The sequence below is a fragment of the Xenopus tropicalis genome, chromosome 2 (assembly GCF_000004195.4).
Source record: "Xenopus tropicalis strain Nigerian chromosome 2, UCB_Xtro_10.0, whole genome shotgun sequence".
Taxonomy (NCBI): Eukaryota; Metazoa; Chordata; class Amphibia; order Anura; family Pipidae; genus Xenopus; species Xenopus tropicalis.
In genome coordinates, this window is record NC_030678.2 from 48,663,785 (window position 1) to 48,669,941 (window position 6,157).

Sequence of the window (6,157 nt, forward strand, 5' to 3'; positions counted from 1 at the left end):
ACTTACTGATTGTTATTATTATCATCTTTATCATAAGCAACACGGCTTCCTTTCTGCACAATGCTGCACATATCTCCTACTAGGGCAAAGGCACAGAGAACTGGGCTGAGATTCATCAAAATTATATATCTGTATAAACTGCGATAAAAGGATCTCACCAAGTGATTTATTTATTAATGTTATTTTGTTAATTTAAATCAGTCCATCTGTATGTCTCTTTATAAGTCTGTCTTAGCCTATGATTACGTTTCCTGGAGACATGAAATGTGACAGGCTAACTAAATGATTAACACTATATAAGAACAACTTTTCTACTATTGTGGGTCCGGAACAGTCTGATAACTGTCATTGGTTCTGCTATGCCCCACTTTCACCTCAACGCTTCACTATTTATAGATCCTCGCCAGCATGTATATTTTCTATACACAGGTATGTGATCCATTATGCAAAAACCCTTTATCCAGAAAGCGTTGAATTACGGGGAGGCTGTCACCTATAGACTCCAATTTTAATCATATAATTAGCATTTTAAAAAAATATTTTCCTTTTTCTCTGTAATAATAAAACTGTTCCTTGTATTTTAATGAAATAAAATAGAATTAATAATTATTGGAGGCAAACCAATCCTACTGGGTTTAATTAATGGTTAAATTATTTTTTAACAGATAGGGTATGGAGATTCAAATGATGGAAAGACCTATTATCCAAAAAGCCCCAAGGTCAAATACCAGTATCACATATTCATGAGTCAACTCTATAGTCTTGCTTCTATATGGTATGAGCAATCCTCTGTGACTTTTTATATAACATACATTAGGTGGCAAGTTATACAGCAGTGGTTATTGATGGCTGATTGTAGGGTTCTTACCCAGGTTGAAACCCCAATGATACTTTTTAGGAATGAGACCAGATGGCACTACTATTACTCCCTATATTTTACTACATTGTTGATTGAGTAGAGTGGGAAGAGGTTTTCAATATGATTCTTTTCCAGCCAGGCAGTAATTTCTCTGAGATTAATAGTGTTTTAACTGGTGTTATAAAAACAAAATAATATATCAATCACAATAAGTTAACAAGCGAAAATCATATTTGCTACAGAATTATTCAACAAATTAATTAGTAAAAAGCCAGAGTTCCCTAAGAGAAATCAGTTTATCTACAAATGCAGCACCAGGTGAAAAGTGCAGTTTTCAGACCACTATTTTTTGTAGTGTCTCTCTCTCTCTCTCTCTCTCTCTCCATAATAACATCACACTCTAAGTGCCATTTAGATATGATGTCACTGTGTGCTTAGCAGTGATCCCCAACCAGTGGTTCGTGAGCAACATGTTGCTCTCCAACCCTGTGGATGTTGCTCCCAGGGGCCTCAAAGCAGGTGCTTATTTTTGAATTTCTGGTTAGGAGGCAAGTTTTGGATGCATAAAAACCCGTTGTAATGTCAAACAGAGCCTTCTGTAGGATGTAAGTCCTCATAGGGGCTATTAGATAGGCAATTACAGCTTTTATTGGTACCCCCAGAAACCTTTTTTCATGCTTGTGTTGCTCTCCAACAAAAAAAAAGGTTGGGGATCCCTGGCTTAGAGCTTTAGGGCTTTGCACTAGTGATCATAAAAGTGGTAAAGAGAGACAGAGTGAACTCTGTATTAGTAATAATATAGTGTATTTTTTAACCAAGGCAAATAAAAATTCAGTAAATACATTTTCTATCTTTTTCTACTGAAGCTTTATTATGAGGCAGCTGTCAGTTTCCAGTCTGAGTGCTGAAATGTTCGTATCCCTCCTCTGCACTAAAACGGCAGCATTATTTTCAGTAAGACAACAACAGATGGGTGCCAATATACTATGTAGGTATTAAGAAGTTTGCTGTTTTTCTAGAAGAAGTGATGACTCTCAGGAACTGTCAGCAGCCATCACAATAAAAACATGGACAACATGCCCAGGTAATTCTCACAGGCTCCGAGTCATTATGTAACTCCATTAAAAGAACATATATTTATACATTTTTACTTTATGTGGAAATTGTTTTTGCCATTTTGCAAATGTGAAACACAAATATTACACTGTATGAACAGCTTATCTGTGTATGTTGTAATAATACACCCATGGTTTTGCCAAAGTCTTCCCACCTGTGACAATTTTCTCATGTTAGTGAATAATGAAGCACACAATGCTATTTTGATCATTGTTATATTTCATTTTCAAAGCCAAGGAGTCAATTTTTTTTTTAAACAGGGATGTTTATACTTAAATTGATGTGTGGCTTTAAATATTTCCAATGATGTTTAATAGATACTATGGAAGAGTGGAAAAAGTAGGCACAATCTACCTTGTTTTTTGTATTTTGCATGAAGATAAAAGCATTACCACTGGTTTTCGAATTGGAGTGCTGATACCTGTATTTTGGGGTGAGGGTGAAAAAGGGAGGCACATAGGTATCCCCCTCCTACCCCCTAACTTGCCCATCATCAGACAAGCAATTTAGGGGGTGCTAGAGGAAGCAGGCTGCAATGAAGCCTGTACTTACTGCCTGCCCTATGGCACCTACTGATGCTGTACTTTGCACCTTGTGCCTGGGCACAAGTGGTTTTGCTTCAATCCAGGTCTCATTAAATGACCCCTCAAGTATCTTTACTATATCTACCTCCAAGCTGACTGTTGCTAACCCCTTGGCTGTATAAGACCTTTATCAGCCAGTCACATGAAAAGGAAGAGGCATACACAGTAATGCTTGATGCCTTTGCTTCTCTGGGCTGCATGTGATATTACTGCCATCAGGTTTGAATGTTTCGCTGCACAATTTTCTATTTGTTCTCGGCGGGCTGTGGGCCAGGCAGCGAACTAAAGATCACCTCAGCATTACCGGCCCAGGTAGATTATATTGAAAATGCAAATTGTTAACTAAATTAAACCACACTGGAAGTATTTTGCAGTGAACAAATCTATGTACTGAAATGTTTTATTACTTAATAAAATCTCTAAAATTACTCTGTACAGACCCCAGAATAGCATACCTTTCTCCCTGCATCCAGATGTATTTTGTTTCTTTATTACAGCCAGTTCAACTACAGCTTTTTGTTACTTTGCGTCTAGCGTGAAGCTAGCACATTGCGGGCCACCTGTGTTTGGCGCTTACATGCGCCTGTAAGAGTACGAGCACTTACAGAAGTATGAAATGCGTTCATAATCAGCCCCAAAATCAACTACATAGCCATCGGGCAGGATTGAAAATCCTGTTGGATGAGGACTCCATCAGTGTGTTGATGTGGTTTTGCCCTGCATTTTTTCTAACTCCACAAATGTGGGCAGGCACACATTAAAAACAAAGCAAAGATAAGGCTCTCTGACAACACCATAACACTTGGCAATGAAAAAAAATGAGGCATGTCCTGCTCACATCAACCACCAGTGGTGAAAGGATGATATATACAGTATAATTATATAGTATTTTAGGAAAGTCTTTTTCGTATTTGTGTTGTGTTAAAACTACACAATGGAGAATTAAACAATAGCAATCCATTGTATCCTTATTGAATATTTACCTGATGAAATATCTTTTTGGCTCAGAAATCTCATTATGTGATGCTCATTAACAACAGCTTGCAGGTTAGTGCTGAGCCCACAGTCCCAAGAAAGGAGAAAGGCAGCAGGAATTCGGATGCCCACATTTTCCAGTATTGAGCTGAGGTTATAAGGAGCACTAATGAGCAGCACTGGGACATAAGGAAGAGGCAATCGGATTACTAACAGACTGACGTGCCACAAAGGCACCTAGTAACAACCCTAATGTACAATTCATCCTCCAGCACATGCTGGGCCATGCAATCACTTCTTTTAGAGAATAAGCATTTTATCCAGTGTCCAAATGTTAACCCTTTTTTGGTCAGAATTCCTTTTTAAGCAGTAGCTGTGGCACAGGTCTGTAAGAAGAAAGTGGGGTGATCAGAGAGTCAACCCTAATGCATGTTGTGGTTTGCATTAAGTGAATCGGCCTGTCATCAGTGCTAAGATGTATTTTAGCCAGAAAATATTAACATTCACTCTTTCAGGCTGAAATTCACCCATCACTGCTGGTGGCAGGTGGATTCCAGTAATGCAGATGCCAGGCTGCACATCCATTCTAGGTTGTTCAGCCATCAGAGTGTACAGCTTGTTGGGAATATTTCTAGAACTGTAGTCGAATAGGCCTCAGTGCAAAAATGTAGGGGTGTGTGTGGAGGACTCTATTTTTCTAAAAAAAAACAAAAAAAACATCCCATTATACTCCTTTACATAGAATAAAATGAACCCTGAGAGTGGCTGAGCTCCAGAAGCTGCTCTTGCTGCACCCTGATGCTTTCACTCCTATCAATACAGTAATTGAGAATATGGTAATTAAGTATACATCAGGAAGGAAAGGTATCCATAATGAAGAAGTTACTTACTATAGAAGGGCTATGTTTTGTACCAGGGTCTCTGAATTACCTCCAGAGCCATAACTTAGCATGACAATACATTAAATGTAAAGTAATGCATAGGATTTATATGTAAAAACTGACTGGCACGTCATATTAGCTGCGTGAAGCTCACCAAACATAATTAGTGGTGCATGTATAGTATGCCAGCTTCTACTAAGTGCTTAATCCAAACCTTGCATAATGAAGTTGAAAAGAAATAGGGCATGGAATAAATCCCATGCATTAAATGTGTATGGAAAGAAAAGCTGTGTGCTTCAAATAACACTGAAGTTTGGGGAGGGCTAAAGGAAGGTATTTTGATAACAAAACAAAAAACTGTACCACTACCTGAAACTTGGCACTGGTGCTCTAGCTCTTACCCTGCCCTACGTGATGCACTGAAATGTACACTTGCTAATGGCACCTTGGCCCCAGAAACAATCAGAAGTCAAATTATGTTGAAATCTTGGGTTGCAGTTCTGCTATAGTTCCAACAGGTGGCAATCTGTACCATACAATTCACATTTTCCAGAGTGGAACCTGCACTTTCAACTTTTCTAAGATGAAAACTTTCAACATGAAACATTTATAGAGTGTTCTTGCCAGTGCTTATACCTTCAAACATTATTGATTGGAAAAGAAACCCCAACCCCCCCCCCCCCCGAAACCCCTACCATGTGTCTTTCCGTAATTTGGATCTCCATACCTTTAGTCTATTAAAAAATCAATAAAACATTAATTGAACACAATAGGATTGTTTTGCATCCAATAAGGATTATTTATATCTTATTTGGGATCAATCACAAGGTACTGTTTGATTACTACAGTGAAAAAGAAAATCAGTTTTAAAATTCTGAATTATTTGATTAAAATGGAGTCTATGGGAGATGGGCTTTCCATAATTCTGAGCTTTCTGGATAACGGGTTTCCGCATAAGGGATCCCATACCTGTATGTGAACATGCAAACTCAAGACATCAACCTTTGTCTAGGAAAAAAAAAAAGTCAGTTATAGCTCACTATAAAAAGAAAAGAACGGATACAGTGCCTATAAAAATCTCCCGGACCTTGTGCCTTTTTATGCTTTAATGTTGTAAACACAGAATCACAGTGGATTTCATTTTGTTTTTCTAAGACTGACCAACCAAATCCACTCATTCATGTCAACTATTATTCAGAATGCTTGGGCTCTTTATACCTTGAGTCTACTAAAGATACTTTAAACATTAAATAAACCCAATAGGATTGTATTGCCACCATATGAATTCATACAGCGTCTTTACCATGAAGTACAAGGTAAGAAAACCAGAATTATATGCTTATAAGGGACTTTGCCATAATTTGGAGATCTCTGTATAATGGGTTTCTGGATAAGGAATCCCATACCTGTACTTGAGAACAGACCAAGAGATACAAGACAACTTTAAAGGAGTTATACAACGGATGGTCAAGTGATAAAAAGGAAGCCACTGTCACCATAAAACTCCCATGATATCTTGCCTACAGTATGCTAGAAGGCACATGGGAGTCTCTGAAGTTAGCTGGAAAAAAAGTGCTATGGTCTGATAAGATTAAAATGGAAATTACTGGCCATCAGACTAAAGGTGGCCATATACAGTAAGATCCTCTTGTTTGGCAAGGTCTCCAAGCAAGAGTGGATCTTCTCCCGATATGCCCACCTCTGGTGGATTTTCTTACTATACTGCACATGTGCACAGCAAG